At 42.2% G+C, this 25,234-nt stretch overlaps 1 pseudogene; it reads left to right on the plus strand.

The window, feature by feature from the left end:
• The first annotated feature begins 3,381 nt into the window (after positions 1 to 3,381).
• The window catches only part of LOC142841489 (cell adhesion molecule CEACAM1-like), a 28,466-nt pseudogene continuing 6,613 nt past the window's right edge, over positions 3,382 to 25,234 (plus strand).

Raw genomic sequence — 25,234 nt, forward strand, 5'->3', positions numbered from 1 at the left:
GAATTCTCCTTCACTACTGATGGGAGTGCAAACTTGTGCAACCAATAAATATCCTGTTTCTCAGAAAATTAGGAATCAATCCACCTCAAGACCCAGCTGTACCAATCTTGGGCATATCCCCAAAACAGGCACCATCACACCACAAGGATATTTGCTCAACTATGTTCATAGCAGCATTGTTAATACTTGCCAGAACCTGGAAACAATCTAAAGATGGATAAGGAAAATATGGTACCTTTACACAGTGATGTATTACTCAATGGTAAAAAAAAATGACATCATAAAATTTGTAAGCAAATGGATGGAACTAGAAAAATAATCCTGAGTGAGGCAACCCAGACCCAGAAAGACAAACATAATATGTACTCACTCATAAGTAGATACTAGATGTAAAGCAAAGGATAACCAGGCTACAATCCACAGCCCCAGAGAAGCTAGGTAACAAGGAGGACCTGAAGAGGGGCACATGGAATTCCCTAGGAAGGGGAAATAGATGAGATCTCCTGGGTAAATTGGGGGTACCCTGAGGAGTGGTGGAGAGGGGATGGGAACATGAGGGATCGTGTTGGTTGAGTTGGGACCAAGACAGAGTGGGAGAGTAATAAAAGAAATACCTTGATAGTGGGGACCACTTAGGGATTAGGGAGAAACCTGATCCAGGGAAACTCGCAGGAATAGACAGAGATGTCTCCAGTGAAGACTCCTAGCAAGAGTATAGAGGGTGCCTGAAATGGCCTTCTGCTATCAGATAAGTGGCTACCCTGACAGTCATCATGGAACCTATATCCAGTAACTGATGGAAGCAGATGCAGAGATCCACAGCCAAGCACTGGCCCGAGCTCTGGAAATCTAGTTGAAGAGAGGAAGGAGGGATTGTTCAAGCACAGAGGGTCAAAATCATGCTGGAGGAACCCACAGAGACAGCTGACCTGAGCTAGTGGTAGCTCATAGACCCTTGACTGACAGCTAGGGAGCCTGCATGGGACCACCTAGGCCTTCTGCATTTGTGTGACTGGGAGAAGATCTTCACCAACCCTGCAACAGACAAAGGTCTGATGTCCAAAATATATAAAGAACTCAAGAAACTAGACTTTAAAACACTAATTAATCCAATTGAAGGTTACTTTGATCCTCTCCCAGGAACTGAGTCAACACCTAAGGGTTATCTTGCACCTATTCATAACTGAGTTCTATTTGGAGAACATTCACAAGGACTCTGGGAGACGGAAAGTTCCAAACATTTCAGTGCGTGCATGTATAGTTGTTAGGTCCTTGGTTCCCAGGAGATGGGGGAGCACTACTGCTGAGAGGCCTCAGAGTTGTCTTAAAGTTATAAAATATGAAATAGATATTTCACTGGGCATATACACAGAGATCCTGTACCCCGCAATAGAGATATTTGCACCCCCATCAATACTGCTGTTCTATTCACTATACAAGGAGATGGAGCCAATCTAGATGTCCATCAACAGATGAATGCATAACGGAAGTCTAGTGCATATACCAAATGAAATATTATTCGTCTCTAGAGAAAAATGAAACCACAAAATTTAAGGAAAGTTGGTAGACTTAGAATGTATAAAGTTAAGTGAGACCACCGAGTATCAGGGGAAAACACATGTTCTTTCTTGTATGTGGATCCTAGCCTATGATGTATGCATGTACACAGTAATAAAATATGCTGAGGTACAGTGCAACATTGAGGAAGGAGAACATGAAATTTTAAAGAGACAAAACACTCCCTGATGAGTTCACATACATGCTGTACTTTGTGGGTCCTCTGAATGCGCTCTCAACATGTGCACGGTTCAGATGTAAAACAGGCCCTTAACAAGCAATATCCACATGTGACTCTATGCTGCCACCTTACTGGGAGGACCATGTTTGAAGGTATGGTTTTCATCCTTTAAATGTCTCTGTACAGTGCAATTCTTACAAGTACTGCCAACTTAGGTGCATTGTACTCTAAACAATAATTCTAGCTATAAAAACTGTAGAGAGTGAAGGCTGTCCAAACTAGGCTTACATCATCATAATCAGGGAATTTTGGAGAACTCCTGAGAATGCAGACTTACTGGCCCTGAATTTGGAAAACTAACACTCCAGGAATTACCAACACTGAGAAGCTTGCACGATTTGGTTTGCTTTGATTTTCATTATATTTTATGTAATATTACTGAAATGTGGTTTCTGGGTGGATGAATGTACTTCCCTTTAAAACTTAAGTCATAACAAAGCTATTTTAGAGTGAGCAAAGGCCTTGGATATTCCTGTCCCTGAACGAGAAGTACAAAAAGCCAATAAACATCCGGGAAAAGGGGTTCAACACCATCAGCCTTCGGGGAACTGCACATCAAAGTGGCAGTGAGTCTCACCTCAGCTGTTACAGTCTCGAGCAAAAGTCTAAGTATGTCCTCAAAGGCAGCTGCACACTGGGACCTTCCCTGGGAAACTTGGTGCTCAGCTCCACTACAGCCTTTGGAGCTTGACTACCATCCTTGTGACAGCACAGACATGAGCTGCAGGACTCCTCATGGACACCAGGGGGCGACAAGAAACCACATAATCAAGAGGGAACATCCCTGAAACCTGAACATATCTTGCAGCTTTGACTCCATCCCAGTTCCAACAGACCTGAACTCCCTCACATAATCATTTCCTGTGTCTCTGAGAACCCAACTCTACAAGGAGACCCTATGTAGTCCCCTCCCCCTCACAACACCCATGAGGAAAGATGGGGAGGTCACAGGGCCTTCACCAAGGAGAACAAAGGCATCCCAGATGGGTCAGGGAGGGCATGGGAGACCTGAATCACATTCAGACAACACAGCAAGCTGGGGTGTGGGGTGTCTCCCTAGGGCTCTTCATAAGGAGCTGGAGCACAGAGTGCTCTTTCTAGGACACAGAGGTCACCTCCTCCTGCATGTGGGATGTCAATCCCTGAGATAAATTGTATCAGACTTCTGACTGTTGACAGCAATGACCATGGATCTTATCCGTCCCCAATCAACACTCAGACCTTTTCCAGCCCCTAGAAATAACTGCCACTACTTCCCTGGAGTAACTCCCACTTTCCCTGAGCATTGAGATCACAGGACAGACTGGGCTCTGCTGGGTTTTAGTGTCACAAGGAAATACACTCTTGGCTGTAGGAAATGCAGGGACAAGCCCCTGGGGTGAGCTGCTGTTCAGTAGGGGCACAGGACACTTCTCAGCCTATGGCTCCAAGCATGTTCTAGAACACTGAAAGAGAATGGAATAGAAGGATCGGAGGCAGCACTGACACACAGCAACCACCCCCAGCCCATGTGACTCCAGGAGGCTTCCTCCTCTGAGAGGAGGCTCAGTTCTGGGAAGAAAAGCAGACACCAGGGAAGCCAGGCTTGCCAGCAGCCCGAGAGGCAAACCTCCTTTCCAGAGGAAGAGCCGAGGCCACAGCAGAGACATGGAGCTCTCCTCAGCCCCTCTCCACAAAGGACAGCTACCCTGGAGGGGACTCCTGCTGGCAGGTGAGGAGACATTCCTCAGGGGTGTGGACAGCAGGGGAGCTCAGAGACTGGATGGGGTCTTCTGGGAGGGGGACAGTGCCTGAGAGGAGACATCTGGCTTCTGCTTGAAGCCTGAGAGCAACAGGAAGCTCCCAGTGAATGTGAATTGGTAAGTGAGGAGGAAAACTCAGGGGTTCCCCACTGCAAGGGGGTACTGGCCTCTGTACCCTGAAGACTGACTCCCACAACTGTGTCAGGGTGACTCTCCAAGTAAAACTCAAACTGGGGCCAGTAAACAGGGTCATTTCATACATACGACCCTGAGGAATCTGCACATAAACCCCAGGCTCTGGGACAGTGATTTGCTCACAGGTGTCTGAACCTGTTCTGGGCAGTGGGGTTTAAACCAAAATCAAACCAGTTCTCCACACATAGTCCTGGGCAGGAAGACAGAGCAGCAAGGAAATCTAGAAGGTGGGGTTGGGGTTGACAAGGACTTCAGAAGAAACAGAGCTGGAAAGATCAGAAAATGAAGGCTGGAGTCTTTAGAGAAGGAGGTCAGAGAAGACATGCCTATACTCACCAAAGATTCTGATTGTTTGCAGGGATTTGAGGGAGTGAGGGGTTTGCTGTGCAGACACCCAAGAAAATAGTTTAATTCAGTGGAAATATTCAGGGGTACTGAGGAATTGGAGTGATGTTGCTGAACTCCCGCAATACGACAATAAGACACACACACACACACCAAGGCTGAGAGTTGAACACACCTAGGTCTCAATTTCTACCAAATGCAAAGATCTAATATTGATAGATTTTTCTCTCTTCCCTCTTAGCCTCACTTTTGATCTACTGGAGCTCTCCCACCACGGCCCAAGTCACTGTGGAAGCAGTTCCGCCCCATGCTGCTGTAGGGGCAAATGTTCTTCTACTTGTCCACAATCCGCGAAAGACATTCCAAAGCTTTTACTGGTACAAGGGAACATATACACATAAGAGTAATGAAATTGCACGTTTTGTGGCGTCAACTAATGTAAATAAAACAGGGCCTGCATACAGTGGCAGAGAGACAATATACCCCAATGGATCCCTGCTCTTCCAGAACGTCACTCGGAAAGACACTGGAGCCTACACGTTGAATATGCTAATGCAAAACTTTGATTATATTGAAAAATGGGTGCAGTTCCACGTCCACCGTAAGTAATTCTCTGTAATCTCTGGGGCATGGGTGGACTTAATCCTACTTCACACATAGAATTGTCTGTCCTGGATGACTGTGTTATGGTCCCCACATTGTGGTTCATCATTTAGTAAAGGAAACGGAGTGGAGGAACCAGCGATAAATCAGGATCCCTAACTAGAATCTACCCTCAGAGAGAGGGCGGGAGGTAACTCAGCCCAGGCATGTCAGACTCTGCCCAGGGTCTTAGATGCTCATCATGAGCATGGCCTTGAGAAAGACCCTTCAGGACTCAGGCAGGGCCTGACTGAGAAAACCATGAGATTTTCACAGAGACATGAACACCAGATTTGTTTCTGACCTCCTTCCCAGACTGGACCAGGAATGCTGAGAAGCTTATAGACTGGGTTTGAATTTGACCTCCTGTTGGAGCTGACAGGGGACACTGATTGATTGCAGGCTGGTAGCCTGCTGACCCTCAGCCTGTGAGAGTCATGTTTGAGGCAGGTCACCTGGGCATCTCCTCCAGAGACTCAGTGTGCTCAGCATAGGTGGAGGGCTATTAAAGACAACCAGCCAGCTGTCCTGATGGTCTTCTGAGACCTCGCAGGAAGGTGGAGAGCCCTAAAGAGATGGGAGAAAAGTGTACAAATGGCAGCTCCTTGCCTCTGGGGGTCCAGCCCTGGAATTATTTCCTGCAGGCAAATAGTAAGAGATACTGCTTGGTGAAAAGTCAGGCCATTGCTCACCTTTCAGGTTAACTTGCAAGCAACGTTCATTTACTCTGTGTCCTATTCTAGAGAAACTGAAACAGGAAACAGTCACTGAGTCAGGGTCACAAAGGCCACGGGTGGCACAAGCTATCTGTCCAGAGCCACATCTCCAGCCTCCCCACCATGGAGACTCTATTAGGTGCCCCTGAGTCTTATAGATCATTTCCTAGACTCAGGCTTCTTTTATGGATCCCTGATTCATGTCAATCAACATAAAACTTCTGACAAGAATGGCCCAGCTGAAGCCCAGCCTGACCTGAGTGCCAGCCAGATCCTGATCTGTGTATGATCTCTGATGGGTTGTCAGTTTCTCAGGGAAGCTCAATGTGAAGACTAATTATGACTTATCTGTAGTAGTCCCCTGAGCAGCAAAGGCTTGGAGGGCACTTGTCCTTATTGAGCAGTGGAGGTCAGGGCAGCTGGAGGGACTCACACATAGTGTCCCAAGACACGCAATGGGTCAGTGAGGACCAGAAGATAACATGAGGTCTCTGATTCCAAGTCTCGAGTCTGTCCATCACCACACACTGCAGCTCAATTCCCTCCTGGGAAAGCCCTTGCTTCTCCCATACACAGCACAGAGGCCCCATTGTCTGAGTGCTCAGCTACTCCATCTGCCTAGTTTTTTGCTTCCTCCCTGATTCTTTGAGGATCTGGGTTTGAGGGGAGATATGAGACAATCTCTGTTGAAAGAGGCCCTTGGAAGAATCAGAGGTACCACACAGGACAACCTTCTCTCTGTTGTCTGCACACACAGCACTGCTACCTAAGCCCAGCATCACAAGCAACAATTCCAATCCCATGGAGGGTCAGGACTCAGTAGCATTAATGTGTGATCCAAAGACTGAGAATACAACCTACCTGTGGAGGAGAAATGGCCAAAGCCTCTCAGAAGGTGACAGGCTGAAGCTGTCTGAGGACAACAGGACTCTCACTTTACTCAGTGTTGTGAGGAATGACACAGGAGATTATGAGTGTGAAACCCGGAACCCAGTGAGCACCTCCCAAAGTGACCCATTCACTCTGAACATTACCTGTGGGTATTGTCTGCTTCATCCTGGCTACGTATGTCTATACAAAAGGCTAGAGCTAGGAAACTGGGTCCCCTTGTGTTGATGACACAGACCCACCACACAGATACCTAGGCTGACCAGGGCCTCGTGGCACAGCACAAGCAAATGCATCCAGGCCAAGCACTGAGCTGGAATGGGCTGGAGAAACTTCTACCTACAGAGGCTCAGAGTGATGGAGACAGGGGACAGATCAGTCTCAGGCTCAGTGCACACGTGAGTGTGCAGCGGGGATGTTTGTGTGCTGTGTTCGAGATGGATCAGGGCTTGTGCCTGCTACATGAATACTCTTCTACTAATCTACACCCAAGCTCCTTTTGGGACCTGCTCAGATGAGGTTATAGCACAGCTCAGAGATACTATGGCCTTGAACAGACCAGGATTGCCCTTCCCTCTGCTGATGTCACATGTGCCTTTGCTGTGTTTTCTCATGATGGTCCAGATGTCCCAATCATGTTCCCCTCAAATACTCATTTCCATTCAAGGACAAACCTCAGCCTCTCCTGTCAAGCAGCCTCTAACTGACTCGCACAGTACTCTTGGTTTGTCAGTGGAGAGATCTAGTCATCCTCCCAAGAGCTCTTTATCCCCAACATCACTACTAATAATAGTGGATCCTATACCTGCTTCATCTATAACTCTGTCCCTGGCCTCAATAAGACCACAGTCAAGAACATTACAGCCATTGGTAAGTGGATCTCTGAAATATCAGCGCCAGGTTTGGAGTGGAGTCTTTTGGCTTTCTGGGAAGGCACAGGAGAATTTAATTTCCAGCCCTTGTCTATGAGAACAAGCACAACTCCATTCTCTCCTGAGCATTCTGCTCCATCCCTATGTCTGATCTTCTCCTGCTGCTCTGACTTCTCCTTGCTGATAGGGATGGAGCTTGGAGTGTGAGAAGGAGCTTCTCCCAGCCTTGGAAACCTCAGGTTGTGGGAGGGACTTCCCAGGGGAGGGAGAGCCTTAAGGTTAAGATTTCTTTCTGTCACTAACAAAGGCCTTCCTGTCCCCTCCATTTTCTTCTTATGACCTCCATGACATAGAGGAACACACAAAGCTTTACTGTGCTCACATTCCTTTCCCCCAAATGTAAGAAGAAAACTCCCTCTCCACAGATAGGGACCCGCAATTCAGAGCTCTGCTCCCAGCTCTCAGGAGTGACTTGCTTAGCTCTGACTTACACAGGAGGGGAAGGGAGGGTGGAGAAGGCACCTGGGACCCTGGTTCTGACTCAGGGTAAACCTAGTGACTTACAACTTGATGATGCTTTCTTCCTTACTCTTCTCAAGTTTTAAAAAACAAATGTTGAGCTGGGCGGTAGTGGGCCATGCCTTTAATCCCAACCCTCGGGAGGCAGAGGCAGGCAGATCTCTGAGGGTTCAATGCCAGCCTAATCTACAAGAGCTATTTCCAGGACAATTAAAACTGTTACACAGAGAAACCCTGTCTAGAAAAACAAAAACAAAATCAAAAGTCCACTGAGTGTGGTGGTAAATACCCTTAATGCCAGTACTAAGGAAGGAGAAGAAGGTAAACAATATGAGTTCAAGGCCAACCTGGTCTACATAGCAAATTCCAGGTCAGTCAAACCTACAAGTGAGACCCTCCCTGGACAGAAAAGAAAAAAAAGAAAGAAAAGAATGGGAAAAAGTAAAATAAAATGTCATTGATGTACATAGAGCCCTTGAGGTCAGGAACGGGAAAGTGGAAAGGTGGCCTTCAGGTTAGTTGGCTCTGAACTGCGTCTGGCCACCAGCGCAGGAGATGACCGCTGAGAACAGTGAAGTGCACTTGCTTGGAGAACAGAGACTCCTCTGTCGAGTCACCATGCAGAGGAGTGCACAAGGAAAGTGTCCAGAGATATCTATGGTGAGATCCAAGGATGTCGGATCATATTCCTAGCATCTGGGAGGTTGACACAGCTGGATCTCTTTTAGTTTAAGGCTAGCCTGGGCCACATAGAAAGTTCCAGGCTAGCAAGGACTGTAAAGTGATACCCTGTCCAAAAAGGAGCAGATGTGTCTCACTGTCATGAAAAGTCATAATTTTCTAAAACATTTAAATATCATATCCTGAAGGTTTCTGAAAGATTTGAAGAATACACATCTAACTGAAATCTAATTCTATATGTCTAGAAAATCTAACTATTACAAGCTAACTATTGTAGATGATTATCTATTAACTTATATTTCTTAATTATACATTATATTTTTAAATGAGCTACACAAACATAATACCTTAATCAAGATCAGAAATACATATACATATAACACAATTGACCTTAAATTTGTATTAATAAACCAAGGTTCATGCCAATGCAAATCTCTATTTAAATATAAACAATCATTTATAGACACTATTTGGGAATATGGGCATAGTTTTTTTCTCCAAACTTCTTTATGCTGTTTATTGGGTAAAGTAATTTTTGAGGGGTGTATATTATTATTATTATTTTATTACATTAAAAAATACCAATAAAAATTCCCACTCCCTCCACACACCCTCCCATCTCTCCCTGCTCCAATCCTAAGGGAGGACAAGGCACACTGTCCTGTGGCAAGTTCAAGGCCCTCCCTAATACATCCAGGTTGAGCAAGATATGCATCCAAAGAGAATAGGATAACCCCAAACCAGTAAATGCTGTAGAGAAAAATCCCAGTGCTACTGTCAGTGGCCCCTCAGTCTGACCCAACTCTCAACCACATTCAGAGGGACTAGTTTGATCCCATGCTCATTCACTCCCAGTCTAGTTGAAGTTGGTGGGCTCCCATTAGATCAGGCATACTGTCTCAGTGCGTGAACCCTCATTGTCTTGACCTTCTTGCTCAAATCCTCGCTCCTTCTACTCTTTAACTGGACTTGGGAGCTCAGTCCTGTGCTCTGATGTAGGTATCTGCCTCTGCATCTGTTGTTGGATGAAGGGTCTATGGTGATATTTAAGATAATCATCAGTCTGATGTTGTAATATGATCAATGGGCTATGTTCCTGGCATCCAGCCACCCGCATGGCTAATTACATTGAAACTGTATTCTTTTAAACACTGCTTGGACCATTAGTTCCAGCCTCTTATTGGCTAGCTCTTACATATTGATCTAACACACTTCTAATAATCTGTGTATCCCACAATGTGGCTTACCAGGGAGGATCTTAACCTTCGTCTGTGTCCAGCGGGAGAATCATGGCGACTGCCTGACTCGGCTTCTTTCTCCCAGTATTCTGTTCTGTTTACTCCGCCTACCTAATTTTCTGTCCTATCAGGCCAAGCACTTTTCTTTATTAGTTAACCAATGAAAGCAACAGATAAGATACAAGACCCACCTCCATCAGTCTGACTACAGGGAAAGGCCAAGTCAGGAACCCTCTCCTCTATTGCTTAGGGTCTTAACTGGATTCATCTTTGTGAATTCCTGGGAATTTTTCTAGAGCCAGGTTTCCAGATAACCCTATAATGGCTTCCTCAATCAAGATATCTCTTTCCTTGCTCTCACATCTGTCTTTCCTCCATTTCGACTATCCCATTCCCTCAAGTTCTCCTCAACCCTCCTCTTCTCCCCTTCCTTTTACCCCACAACTCCCTTGCTCCTAATTTTGTCAGGCAACTTGTCTGTTTCCAATTCCCAAGTGGGTCTATATATGTTTTACTTTGAGTTCATCTTAATACTTAGCTTCTCTAGGATTAGGAACTATAAGCTCAATGTCCTTTGTTTATGGCTAGTATCCACTTATGAGTGAGTGCATACCATATTCATTTTTTTTGGTTCTGGGTTACCTCATTCAGGATAGTGTTTTCTAATTCTATCCATTTGCATGCAAAATTCAAGATGTCATTTTTTTTTACCACTGAGTAGTACTCTAATGTGTAAAATGTGCCACACTCTTTTTGTTATCCATTCTTCAGCTGAGGGACAATGTTGTTTTCAGGTGTTGTCTATTACAAATAATGCTGCTACGAACATAGTTGAACAAATGCTTTTGTAGTATGATTGAGCATCTTTTGGGTATGTTCCTAAGAGTGGTATCGCTAGATCCTGAGGTAAGTTGATTCCCAGTTTTCTGAGAAAACGTCATAATAATTTCCAAAGAGGTTGCACAAGTTTGCATTCCCCCCCAGCAATGGATGAGTGTTCCTCTTACTCCATATCCTCTCCAGCATAACATATCAAGGGTGTTTTTTATGTTAGCCATTCTGACAGGTGTTAGATGGTATCTCAGAGTTGTTTTGATTTGCATTTCCCTGATAGCTCTTTTGGCCATTTGAAATTTTTCTGTTGAGAATTCTCTGTTTATTTAGTTCAGTAAACAACTTTTTATTTGGGTTATTTAAAATTTTAAGGTCTAATTTCTTGAGTTCTTTATATATTTTGGAAATCAGACCTTTGTTTGATGTGGGGTTGGTGAAGATCTCCCATTCAGTAGGTTGCCTTTTTGTCTTATTGACTGTGTCTTTTGCATTACAGAAGCTTTTCAGTTAGAGGAGGTCTCGTTTATTTACTATTGCTCTTATTGTTTGTGCTATTGGGGTTATATTTAGGAAGTGGTCTCCTGTGCCCATGCATTGAAGGCTACTTCCCACTTTCTCTTCTATCAGTGTGGTCAGATTTATATTGAGGTCTTTAATCCATTTGGACTTGAGTTTTGTGCATGGTAATAGATATTGATCTATTTTTATTCTTCTACAGGTTGACATCCAGTTATGCCAGCACCATTTGTTGAAGATACTTTCTTTTTTCCATTGAATAATTTTAGTTTCTTTGTCAAAAATTCGGTGTTCATAGGTGTGTGAATTAATATCCGCGTCTTCAGTTAGATTTCATTGGTCAATATCTCTGTTTTTATGTCAATACCAAGCTGTTTTGGTTACTGTAGCTCTGTAATAGAGTTTGGTATGAGAGATAGTAATGCCTCTGGAAGTTCCTTTATTGTTTAGGATTGTTTTGGCTATCCTGGAGGTTTTGTTTTTCCATATGAAGTTGATTATTATTCTTTAGAGTTCTGTGAAGAATTTTGTTGGGATTTTGATGGGGATTGCATTGAATCTATAGATTGCTTTTGCTAGGATTGCCATTTTTACTATGTTGATCCTTCCTATCCAAGAGCATGGGAGATCTTTCCATTTTCTGGTGTCTTCTTCAATTTCTTTCTTCAAAGACTTAAAATTCTTGTCAAAAGTTCTTTCTCTTCCTTGGTTTGTGTTACTCCAAAATATTTTATGTTGTTTGTGGCTATTGTGAAAGGTAATGTTTCTCTGATTTCCATCTCAGCCTGTTTATCTTTTATGAATAGGAGGGCTATTGATTTTTTTTAGTTGATCTTGTATCCTGTCATGTCACTGAAGGAATTTATCAACGGTAGGAGTTCTCTGGTAGAGTTTATGGAGCTACTTATGTACACTATCATATCATCTGCAAATAACAAAAGTTTGATTTCTTCCTTTCCAATTTGAATCCCCTTGTTCTCCTTATGTTTTTTTTTATTTCTATTGCTAAAACTTCAAGAACTATGTTGAAGAGATATGCAGAGAGTGGAGAGCATTGTCTTGTTTCTGATTTTAGTGGAATCATTTTGAGTTTCTCTCCATTTAATTTGATGTTATCTGTATGCTTGTTGTATATTGCTTTTATTATATTTAGATATGATCCTTGTATTCCTAATCTCTTCAAGTCCTTTATCATGAAGGGGTGTTGGATTTTATCAAATGATTTTTTAGCATCTGATAAAATGATATTAAGATTTTATTTCAGCTTATCCATATGATGAATTAAATTGATGGATTTTTGTATGTTGAACCAGCCCTGCATCTCTAAAATGAAGCCTACTTGATCATTAAGGATGATTTGTTTTGATGTGTTCTTGGATTTGGTTTGCCAGTATTTTATTGAAAATTTTTGCATTGATGTTCATGAGTGAGATTGGTCTGTAATTCTTTTTTTTTGGTTGAGTCTTTGTGTGGTTTTGTTATCAGGGTAACTGTAGCCACATAAAAAGAGTTTGTCAAAGACCCTTCTGTTTCTATTATGTGGAACACTTTAAAAAGTATAGGTATTAGCTCTTCTTGAAAGTTCTGGTAGAATTCTGTACTAAAGCCATTTGGTTCTAGGCTTTTATTGGTTGGGAGGTTTTTGTGACAGCTTCAATCTCCTCGTGGCTTATAGGTTATTTGAATTGATCAACTGGTCTTGATTTAGTTTTGGTATATGGTATCTATCTAAAAAAATTGTCCATTTCTTTTACATTTTCCAATATTGTGGAGTACAGGTTTTTGTAGTAGGACCTAATGATTTTCTTAATTTCCTCAATTCAGAGGAATTGTCTGTTCTTATGTCTCCCTTTTCATTTCTGATTTTATTAATGGATGTTCTCTCTCTGCCTTTTGATTAGTTTGGATAAGGGTTTGTCAATCTTGTTGTTTCTTTCTCAAAGAACCAGCTCCTTGTTTCATTGATTCTTTGTATTGTTTTCTGTGTTTCTATTTTGTTGATTTCAGCCTTTAATTTGACTATTTCCTGTCTTGTACTCCTCCTGGGTGAGTCTGCCTCTTTTTCTTCTAGAGCTTACAGGTGTGTTATTAAGTCACTAAAGTGAGCTTTCTCAATTTTCTTTATGTGAGCACTTAGTGCTATGAACTTTCTTAGCACTGCTTTCATCATGTCCCATAGGTTTGGATATGTTGTACCTTTATTTTGATTGTATTCAAAGAAGACTTTCATTTCTTCATTTATTTCTTCCATGACCAGTTCAGTAGTTGATTGTTCAGTTTCCATGATTTTGTAGGCTTTGGGAGTAATATTGTTGTTAAATTTTAACTTTACTCAATGGTGATTCAGTAAGACACAGAAGGTTACTCCAATTTTTTTCATATCTGTGGAGGTTTGCTTTGTTATTGAATACGTGATCAATTTTAGAGAAGGTACCATGAGGTATATAAAGGTATATTCTTTTTTTGTTTGGGTGGAATGTTCTATAGATGTCTGTTAAGTCTATTTGATTCATGACATCTGTTAGTTCTCTTATTTCTCTATGAAGTTTCTGTCTGGTTGACCTGGTGAGAGAGGGGTGTTGAAATCTAGTATTATTGTGTGGGGTTTGATGTGAGATTTAAATTTTAGTAATGTTTCTTTTACATGTGTGGGTGCTCTTATATTAGGGACATAGATATTAAGGATTGAGACTTTGTCTTGATTAATTGTTCCTGTCATGAGTATAATGTGCCCTTCTCTATCTCTTCTGATTGATTTTAGTTTGAAATCAATGTTGTTAGATATTAGGATAGCCACACCCACTTGTTTCTTAGGTCCGCTTCATTGGAAAACCTTTTTCCAAGCCTTTACTCTGAGGTAATGTCTGTCTTTGAGGTTGAGGCATGTTTCTTGTAAACAACAGAATGCTGAATCCTGTTTACATATCCATTTGCTTAGCCTGTGTCTTTTTATTGGTGAATTAGGTCCATTGATATTAAGAATTATTAATGACTACTGGTTGTTAACTCTGGTTATTTTTCAGTAGTAGTATTTGTGTGTTTCCCTTCTTTGAGTTATGCTGCTGGTGGTTATCGGATGTCTGTGTTATTGTGGGTATAGTTAGCTTCCTTGGGTTGAGGACTTCCTTCTAGTATTTTCTGTAAGGCTGGGTTTGTGGATACATATTGTTTAAATCTGTTTTGGCATGGAATATCTTCTTTTCTCCTTTGATGGTGAATGAAAGCTTTGCTGGGTATAGTAGTCTGGGCTTGCATCCATGGTTTCTTAGTGTCTGCAGTACATCTATCCAATACCTTCTGGCTTTCATGGTTTCCATTGAGAAGTCAGGTGTAATTCTGATAGGTTTACCATTATATGTTACTTGACCTTTTTCCTTTGCAGCTCTTAATATTCATTCTTTGTTCTGTATGTCTTGTGTTTTGATTGTTATATGGCAAGGGTTTTTTTTTTTGATCCAGTCTATTTGGTATTCTGTAAGCTTCTTGTACCTTCCTAGGGATATCCTTCTTTAGGTTGAGAAAGTTTTCTTGTATGATTTTTTTGAATATATATTCTGTGCCTTTGAGCTGGAGCTCTTCTCCTTGCTCTACCCCTATTATTCTTAGGTTTTGTCTTCTCATGGTGTCCCAGATTTCCTGAATGTTTTGTGTTAAGAATTTGTTGGACTTAATGTTTTCTTTAACCAATGAATCTATTTCCTCTATAGTATCATTAGCGCCAGAAATTCTTTCGTCTATCTCTTGTATTGTGTTGGTTATACTTGTCTTTGTCATTCCTGCTCATTTACTCAGATTTTCTATATCCAGAATTCCCTCGGTTTGGGTTTTCATTATTATCTCTATTTCAGTCTTCAAGTCTTGAACTGTTTCTATCACCTGTCTGCTTTTTTTTTCTTTTCTTGGGTTTCTTTGAGGGATTTGTTAATTTTTTTCCAACGTTTTTTTCCCCCTCTTCCTTTTCTTTAAGGGAATTTTTAACTTCCTCTTGAAAGGTTTCCATCATTTTCATAAAGTTACATTTAAAGTTGTTTTCTTCTACTTCTTCTGGGTTAGGACAATCAAGTCTTCCTTTTGTGTGTCTGATGGGTTTTGGTGTTACATGATGCTTTTTAGGATGTTGGAGGAATTCTTGCATTGGCGCCTACCCATCTCTTCCTTCAAATGAGGCCGTCAGTGTCGTGGCATATTGGTTAATGCTTCTTATGGCTGTTTCTTAGGTCTCCTCAGTATAGGAACAAGCTCCCAGGTACCCTCAGTATTGAATGAAGCAATCTATATTCCTGGGTTCCACTGAGCTCAAGGGGAAAAGGCAGGTGTGGGGAGGGGTGGGTTTGTAGATAGCCCAGCCACAGGAATACTCCCTGCTGGCTGGCTAAGAAAGACAAGAGAGTTGGGGAGGGGCCCCTGGGTTTTGTCCCACTGGGAAAGTCCCAGAGAATGGGGCTTCTGGCTTCCAGCCCTGTGGCTGTTGACTTACCTCCCAGCTCCCCTCAGTATTGGAGCAATCGATGTTCCAGGGTTACAATGAGCTCACAGGTGAACAGGGTGAGGGCTGTGTTTTTGAGGGGTATTCAAGGCAACATTTCAGGAGGTCTTGTTCCATGAAACCATATTGGTCTGGAAGCAATCCATAGGTTCTCATCTTGGGCAAAGCACATCTATCTCCAGCAGTGGATCCATAGATGTATTTTGTTGTTTTGAGACAGGGTTTCTCTGTGTAACTTTAGTGTCTGCCTGGAACTCACTCTGTAGACCAGGTTTCCCTTGAACTCACAGAGATCCACCTGTCTCTGTCTTCTGAATGCTGGGATTCAAGGCATTTGCCACCACAGCCCAGCTCAAATAGAAATTACTTAGTTTGGGATTTCACCAAGCCCAGAAGTGTAGGCTTCAACACCTTTAAGATTAGCTGGGCCTATGGTGATATGCAAGATATTCATCAGTATGGCTATAGTATAGGGCCATTTCAGGTTCCCTATCCTCAGCTGCCCAAGGAACTAACTGGGTACATTGCCCTGGGCACCTGGGAGCCCCTCTAGGTTCAAGTCTCCCTTAATTAAGATATATACTTCCCTGCTCCCATGTCCACCCTTCCTTTATCCCAACCATCCCATTTCCCCAAATTCCCCCCATCCTCCCCTTCTCACTTTTCTCTCCATCTCCCCTCACCCCCATCCCACCCACCATCATGATCCCAATTTTTTCCCGACAATCTTGTCTACTTCCCATATCCAGGAGGATAACTATATGTTTTTCTTTGGGTTCACCTTCTTATTTAGCTTCTTTAGGATCACAAATCATAGACTCAATGTCCTTTATTTATGGCTAGAAATCAATTATGAGTGAGTACATCCCATGTTCATCTTTTTGGGTCCAGATTACTGTTGAGGGAGCTGTGGGCTGCGTTCCTGCCACCCAGCTCCCGGCCACCAGGCTAGCTTATACCCAGAAATAACAACACACAAATTGTATTCTTTTAAACACTGCTTGGCCCATTAGTTTTAGCCTCTTAATGGCTATTCTTTACATCTTGCCTAACCCATATTTAGTAATCTGTGTAGCACTAGTCTTACCGGGAAAGGTTTAGCATGTCTGACTTGGTGGCTTGCTTTATCGCATCTGCCCCAGAGAGCAGCAGCATGTAGTCTCTGTCCTTACTTCCTTTCTTCCCAGCATTCTGTTCTGTCTACTCCACCCACCTAAGGGCTGGCCTATCAAATGGGCCAAGGCAGTTTCTTTATTAATTAACCAATGAAAGCAACAGATTAGAAAGAAGTCACTCCCACATCATTTCCCCCTTTTCTGTTTAAACAAAAAAGAAAGCTTTCATTTTAACATAGTACAATTACATATAGCAAAAACAGTTATAAAGCAAGAATTACAGTTATAATATTTATATCTATTTTATCTTTTATCATAACTAAGTATAACTATAACTATAATTAACCATTTTTTAACTCCATCAAAGACTCCAGAAGGATATAATATTACCTAAGCAAACAAGAAGTCCAAAACTCTAAAAATGACAGAGACATCTCGCTGTCTGTACAGTCACCCAAAGTTCTTTTGTACCATTGGGGCATCCATCTTCAGCCTTCAGGCCCATTGTATTCAGCAGACTTTTCCATGAAGCAGGAAATTTTAAAGGCAATTCAGTCACTATCTGATGTGTCCTGCAGAATGTCTTGTGAATTTTTTTATGAAGCAGGATCCCCGAAAGACCATCTCATCTTTAGGCAAATTTAGCAGTCCTCTCTCTGAGGGTTCTTTGTGTCCAGTTTATACAACAGTCCAGGCAAGAGCAGTTTCTTGCCCAAATGGCTAACCAACTCTATAAGGAGCCTCTTCGATGCCCATCTTCCTCTCGAAGTAGATTGGTGCTGCCAGCAGCAGACGTGTCTCATTGTCATGAAAAACCCTAATTTATTAACACATTTAAATGCCATATTCTGTAGTCTTTGAAAGATATGATGAATGCCTATCTAACTGAAATATATCTCTATATATCTAGAAAATCTAACTAACATGACTACAAGCTTTACTATCATCAATGATTATCCATTAGCAACCTATATTTCCTAATTATACATTACATTTTTAAATGAACTACACAATCACAATACCTTAATCAAGATTATAAATACATATACATATAACAAAATTGACCTTAAAATCCATACTAATGCTGTGAGGGATGCCCTCTAAAAACAGAAGGCAGAAGATGAATTGAAGGCCTCAAAAAGGAAAAGAGTGAAGAGAGTACAAAAAAAGAATAAAAAGAGTACAAAAAGAATGAAAAAAATGACAGAGTATATCCCCAGAGACAAAGGAAAGAGTAAGTTTAAAAGAGACTGTCAGACCATTACAAATAATGCTGCTATGAACATAGTTGAACAAATACTTTTGTAGTATGATAGGGCATCTCTTGGGTATATTCCCAAGAGTGGTATTGCTCAGTCCTGGGGTAGGTTGATCCCGAATTTCCTGAGAAACCACCACACTGATTTCCAAAGTGGTTATATCTTGCATATCACCATAGAACCTTCATCTGGCAATGGATGGAGATAGAGACAGAGACCCACATTGGAGCACCAGAATGAGCTCCCAAGGTCCCAATGAGGAACAGAAGGAGGGAGAACATGAGCAAGGAAGTCAGGACCATGAGGGGTACACCCACCACTGAGACAGTGGGGCTGATCTATTGGGAGCTCATCAAGGCCACTGGGCTGGGACTGAAAAAGCATGGGATAAAACCAGACTCTCTGAACATGGCAGACAATGTGGGCTGATGAGAAGCCAAGGACAATGGCACTGGGTTTTGATCCTACTTCATGTTCTGGCTTTGTGGGAGCCTAGCCAGTTTTGATGCTCACCTTCCTAAACCTGGATGGAGTGGGGAGGACCTTAGACCTTCCACAGGGCAGGGAACGCTGACTGCTCTTCGAACTGGAGAGGGAGGGGAGAGGAGTGGGGGGAGGGGGAGAGGAGTAGGAAGAGGGGGAGGGAAATGGGAGGCTAGGAGGAGGCAGAAATTTTTTTTTCAAAAAAATTTAAAAAAACTACAAAAGCGTAAAAAAAAAGATTAGCTGGGCCATCTGAACCCCATGATATATTATTTAATAAAAAAGAAACAGAAGCGTATGTTATAATGGAGGGACCTGACTATTCACACTCACAGAAAGTGTGAACAAGAATTTGCACAAAAATCAATGGGGAAAACATCGCCCACTATGAGATTTGTGGTCATGTGGGCTAAAGGGTCTCCTAGTGTGGAACCTGCACACATACCCTGAGTGGAGGGTCACTGTGGGTGATCTGGGTAGGAAGAAGATTCAGCTCTCTCTTCACAGGTTGTATCTTGAACCTAAACATGCTATCTTCCAGAGGGCCATGTCATTCTGTGGGCCCTGTGAGCTGGCTAAGATCTCTAAGGTTGAAGGACTCTCAGCTGTCCCCTCCACTGTTTATCCACAGAGCCAGTGACTACACCACCCTCCATCCAAGTCAGCAACACCACAGTCAAAAATCAGGTCTCTGTGTTCCTGACCTGCTTCACAAAGGACACTGGGATCTCCATCCATTGGTTCATCAATGGCCAGAGGCTGAAGCTTAACCATAGAATGAAGCTATCCCTGGACAACAGCACCCTTAGCATAGATCCTGCCAGGAGGAAAGATTCCGGGAAGTATCAGTGTGAGGCCTTCAATCCAATCAGTTCCAAGAGGAGTGATTCCATCCAGCTGGACATAATAGGTGAGTGACCTCCCCTCCCTTCTTACCCCATAGTGTTGGGGGTGGAGCAAATTCTTTATCAGCATTGTGCAAAATGGGCAAAAGTCATCAAAAGAAAAACATGGCTAAAGATTCAAATACATTTAGCTTAGTGGTGGATGCATGTTAATCTCATGATAAACACCACACAAGCTGCATGCCTTGAACCTCAGCCAGCACACCAGAGACAGAGACAGGTGGATGTCTATGAGTTCCCACTCGCCCTGGTCTTTGTAGTGAGTTCCAGGTTAGCCAGAGCTGCATAGTAAGATCATATGGAGAGAGAGAGAGAGAGAGAGAGAGAGAGAGAGAGAGAGAGAGAGCATGAAGCAGGAGGAATAGGAGCACAAGGTCAGCCCAGGTTACATTTTGAGACCCTGTCAATGATAACACCAACAATAGATTGATCAGTACAGCAATAGAAATTCAAAGTGATTAAGAATTTAGGGTCGCCAGGCAAAAATTGGAAACTTGGTGGTGGGGGTGGGGTGGGGGTAAGGGGAGATGGGGAGAAAAACGTGAGAAGGGGGATGGGAGAGCTTTGGGGAATGGGATGGTTGGGATGGAGGATGGGTGGATATGGGAGCTGGGAAGCATATATCTTAATGAAGGGAGCCATTTTAGGGTTGGCAAGAAACTTGACTCTAGAGGTGTCCCCAGGTGTCCATGGAGATGTCCCCAGCTAGATCCTTGGGCAGCTGAGGAGAGGGAGCCTGAAATGGCCCTATCCTATAGCCATACTGATGAATATCTTGCATATCACCATAGAATTTTCATCTGGTGATGGATGAAGCTAGAGACAGAGATCCAATCCAATGTGGATTGGAGCCCTGGACTGAGCTCCCAAGGTCCAAATGAGAAGCAGAAGAAGGGAGGACATGAGCAAGAAAGTCAGGACCGTGAGGGGTGCACTCACCCTCTGAGATGGTGGGGCTTATCTAATGGGAGCTTACCAAAGCAAGTTGGACTGGGACTGATGGAGCATGTGATCAAACCGGACTCTCTGAACATATCGGACAAGGAGGGCTAACTGAGAAGCCAAGGACAATGACACTGGATTTTGATCCTACTGCATGTACTCCTTTGTGGGAACCTAGTCTGTTTGGATGCTTACCTTCCTAGACCTGGATGGAGGGTGGAGGACCTTGGACTTCCCAGTAACATGAAGTGGTCAGGCCTGCTTGTTTGTTGTTGGGGTTTCTGTCCTGCCCATACCCCAGCTGTTTAGTCCCAACAAAAATTCACACAGAGATCTCTATAAATTATAAGCTGATTGGCCCATTAGCTCTAGCCTCTCACTGGCTAACTCTCACATCTTGATTAACCCATTTTTCTGATCTGTGTTAGCCATGTGGCTCAGTAACTTTTTCAGTGGAGCAGATCACATCCTGCTGCTTCAGTGATCTGGGCAGGAGTGGGAGGAATCAACTTCCTCCTTCCCAGAATTCTCTTGTTCTCATTACATCATTTCTACTTCCTGTCTGGTTTTCCTGCCTATATTTCCTGCCTGGCCAATCAGCTTTATTTATAACATAATTGACAGAATACAGACAATTCTCCTTCACCACTTCCCCCTCTTTTAAAAAAAATAAAGAAAAATATCTATAGTCCATTTTTTGGGAATGTGGGTGTAGTATTTCAGGCTACTTCCAGCTGGTTGGGGGCGCTGATAGTCTTATGGGGACCAAAAGAAAATTTAGAATTATGATCAAGTCCTGACTGAAGTATCTGGTGAGTCTTGATCATCTCAGGAAGCAGTCTTGAACCTGTTCTGGATGAAGAACTCAGACATCTGGGCCATCTGTTCCTGTCGGAGATTTCTCAGGTGACCTCCCTTGATCAAATTGGATTTTTCTTAACTCTGAATAAATCCAAAGCCTCTCATTTTCTATGGAAACTAAAGCAAAATCTCTTCTCCAAAGTAACATACCTTTTGACTTCAATTTTAAAGCCAAGGTATTTTCAAAATATCTATCTTGGAATAATTCTGCAGCATTTATAAGCAAATACCTTTTAGCAGCTGTTATTTCTTCCTCAGCATTCAAACAATTCAAAGAGAGCATAATAACTACAGTATCAAGATTCTCTGTGTATTTTCCATCTTTATGTGATTTTATTCTAACCTCTATTTCTTTTATTTTTACTTTTAACTTTTGGCTTTTTGAAACAGGTTCTCTGTACATCTTTGTCCTGGAATTCCATCTGTAAACCAGGCTATCCTTGAACTCAAAAAGATCCATCTGTCTCTGCCTCCCAGGCTCCCCTCTTTCTTTCTTTCTTTCTTTCTTTCTTTCTTTCTTTCTTTCTTTCTTTCTTTCTTTCTTTCTTTCTTTCTGAACTTTAATCTTTAGCCTGTATACATTTTTAATACACTGCAAACCATTTAGAGGTTTTCTTACTCTTTGAATCTCTCTTTACTATATATCTTTCTTTTTCTGACCACATGGGTCTTTAATTTGCTAAGGAATATGGAGAAGTGTTTTGCCACAACTCGATGGTGTTTTAAGGTCCTTGCCAGGAAGCAAGCTGCAACAGTGTGTAAACAAAACTGAAAAGCTCCCAGGCCTGTTTATGTCATACTTCCCACAGGGCAGGGAACCCTGACTGCTCTTTGGACTGGACAAGGAGGGAGAGAGGGATGAGAGGAGGGGGAGGGAAATGGGAGGAGGGGAGGATGTAGAAATCTTTAAGTAAAAATAAATAGATAAATAAATGGAAAAAAAAGAATTTAGGGTCTAAGCCAAGCACACAGTCAACCCTCAGAATGTAGTAAAATATTCATGTTACTCTACAACCCTCCCATACATTCAAATCTTCTTTCAATTATTTCTTACACCTAATAAGAATACTGCAGACTCTGGTCTAGCCGGGCGATGGTGGCGCACGCCTTTAATCCCAGTACTCGGGAGGCAGAGGTAGGCGGATCTCTGTGAGTTCGAGACCAGCCTGGTCTACAGAGCTAGTTCCAGGACAGGCTCCAAAGCCATAGAGAAACCCTGTCTCGAAAAACCAAAAAAAAAAAAAAAAAAAGAATACTGCAGACTCTGGTCTTATTGTGTTCAGTAAGGGACAAGGACAGGAGGAAGCAATATATTTTTCACTCTAGACATATTGTTTCCAAGTACTTTGCTTCCAAGGCTTGTTTTTATCCATAAATGTAAAATCCATAGATAGGAAGGACCTGTATTAAGTCATACTCTTTCTGCATATTTATACATTTCGGGTGCATGTTCCACGCCCATGAGTGGAGGTCAGAAGGCAATTTGTGAAAGCCAATTCTCCAGGGACTGAGAACTGAACTAAGGTGGGTGAGCAAGTCCTTTCTCTGCTAACGCATTTCACCAGACAAAATTTGTTTGTACATTTTATTTATGTGTAGTATTTGGGAGTAGATACTCTGGGGGGGGGAGTATGGCAGGCTCTCATACATGATGGCCCATCTTGTTGGCCCATATACTCAGTTTCTGATCCTCATGCTGATATTTACACCATGAGCTCCTTGCACAAGCCTCTTTTTCTATTAACTTTTTTTGGTGTTGCGTAATATATGTGTGTGTATCATATATATGTCTCTCTCTCTAAATATATATATATACACACACATATATGAATACCCATATATATATATATATACCCATATATATGTATATATATGTGTGTGTGTGTGTACACACACACACACACACACACACACATGTGGACTGGAGAAATGACTCAACAATTAAGAGTACTAGCTGCTCTTTCAAAGGACAGGTTCAATTCCCAGCACCCACATGGTAGCATATTACTGTCTGTAACTGAGTTCCAAGGAATTCAGTACCTTCTATTGTCTTCCTCAGGTACCAAGCATGCATGTGGTGCAAAGACATACAAGGCAAAACACCCATACATAGAAATCATTTTTAATTTTTAGATATGCCATTGTAGACTTTTGAAATGTACAGCTCAGTGGCAGAAGGTATATTCATATTGCTGTGTAAACACCATCATTGTCCATTTCCAAAACTTCTTGTAATCTATCCCACCCCCTACAATCCTGGATTCAGTTACTGAGTTGAATGCAATTCTCTACTCTTTTGAGGAGCCACAGTGCCGTGTCTCATGGTTACATTTTACCCTCCCATTGAGTGATGCCCCAGAGCTCTAATATCTTTATATATTCCAACTCTCTTGCTTCCTGTCTGTGATTTTAATGGTGTGCGTCCTAAGAGATGTGCGCGCTGCTTTATTGTGACTTTGATTTCCCTTTGGTCAGTGACTGAGAAGTGAAGTGGAGCCTCTTTCCCTGTGCTTCTTGGCCATGCACACACTTTCTATCAAGTCCATACCTTCCTACTCTTGTCCTCTGTATTTCAGCTGGGTTCTTTGCTTTTGTTTCTCTGTTTGCTATGTTGGAGTTTCTTACACACTCTGAACATCAGCCTCTTGTCAGATGGTTTATTTACAAGTATTTTCTGCTGTTCTGAAGTAGACTTTTCACTTTCTTGTATAGTTCTTTGTTTATTGTTCTAATGGCTTTTAAATTGATGTCATAACAGAATATGTTTAAGAGAAACAATATCTAGATACAGTTTGGAAGGATTAGTTCAACTTAATTAACACACCTGTTACTTCCCTTATCCTTCTATGCTAAGACATTTGAAATTTATTGTTCATTTCGTTGCAATCCATTATAGTGGACTATAATCTGCCTGCTATGTCATACCTCTCAAAACTTAACCCTCTGGTCTGTCTCAAACCTTGTGCCCTTGGCCAGAAACTCCCCCATCCCTCCTGCTGCCACTCAGTCTCTGGTAACCTTCATTCTTCTCTCTTTGTCCGCAGGGATTGTGAGATTCTCCTGAAAGAGATCATTTGCCTTTCTGTGCAGGGTTTATCTCACTCAGCATCATGTACTCTAGGATCTTTCACATAACCACATTGACAGAACCTCCTTCTTTTAAAAGGCGTAACAGCACAGCCATGAGAATAGACATCACATTCTTTTTACTTACTCATCCATGAATACACATTTACTGTCCTTGATTATTGTGAAAAATGCCGCAAAGACCTGCTGGGTCACATGACTGATAACATCATCTGATGCACATTTTCAATTTTGCTTAAATCCAATTTATCTATTTTGTTGCTGCCTATGCAACTGGCATCATAACAAAGAAACCAGGCCAAGCCCAGTTCAAGATGCTTTCATCTTGTCCCCTGAAAGTCTGATGGTTTTCGGCTCTGATCCATTTTACGTCTTTGATCCACTTAGAGTTGACTTTTATATAATGTTAGCTGAAGGCTTAACTTCACTCTTTTGCCTGAATATCCCATTTCACCAACATCTCTTGTTTAAAAGATCATTCTTCCATCATAGAACAATCTTAGCATCCTGATCAAACCTCATCTGGTCACAGAGGTGCAGTTGGACAGCAAGAATGCCTTCCAAGTCCTGCAACTCAGCAGGACAACCCTGTGTGACACTGACCAATTCAAAGGAGCCAGCAGAGACAAATGTCCTTAACAAATGTGAAAATGGCAAATGAAGTGATGGATGTGCTACCTGCTCGGGACTGACAACACATTAGATGTGCAAAAACTGTGCTCCACAAACACATTCATAGTAACAACTAATCTTTAATCTAATCATTGGCCAGTGTGCATGAGCAGTTCTGGGCTTTCCAATTCTACTTCACTGATCTGTATGTCTGCCTTTATTTTATATTTTGATTATTGAAGCTCTGTACTAAAATTATGAAATCACCAAGGATGTCCTGCGATTTTGTTCATTTTTGTCAAGATACTTTTAAGGCACTCACCTCTAACCCCACCTCTTAGGGGTAGAGACAGGTGGATGTCTGAGAGCTTGAGGTCAGCCTCGTCTATGTAGTGAGTTCCAGGACATCTAGAATGGATTTTCTATTTCTGTACAAGATGCTACTAGGATTTTGATCTGATGTGCATAGAGCTGATAGTCTATTTTCAGCAATATTAT

This window comes from Microtus pennsylvanicus, chromosome 1 (genome assembly GCF_037038515.1).
Source record: "Microtus pennsylvanicus isolate mMicPen1 chromosome 1, mMicPen1.hap1, whole genome shotgun sequence".
Classification (NCBI taxonomy): Eukaryota; Metazoa; Chordata; class Mammalia; order Rodentia; family Cricetidae; genus Microtus; species Microtus pennsylvanicus.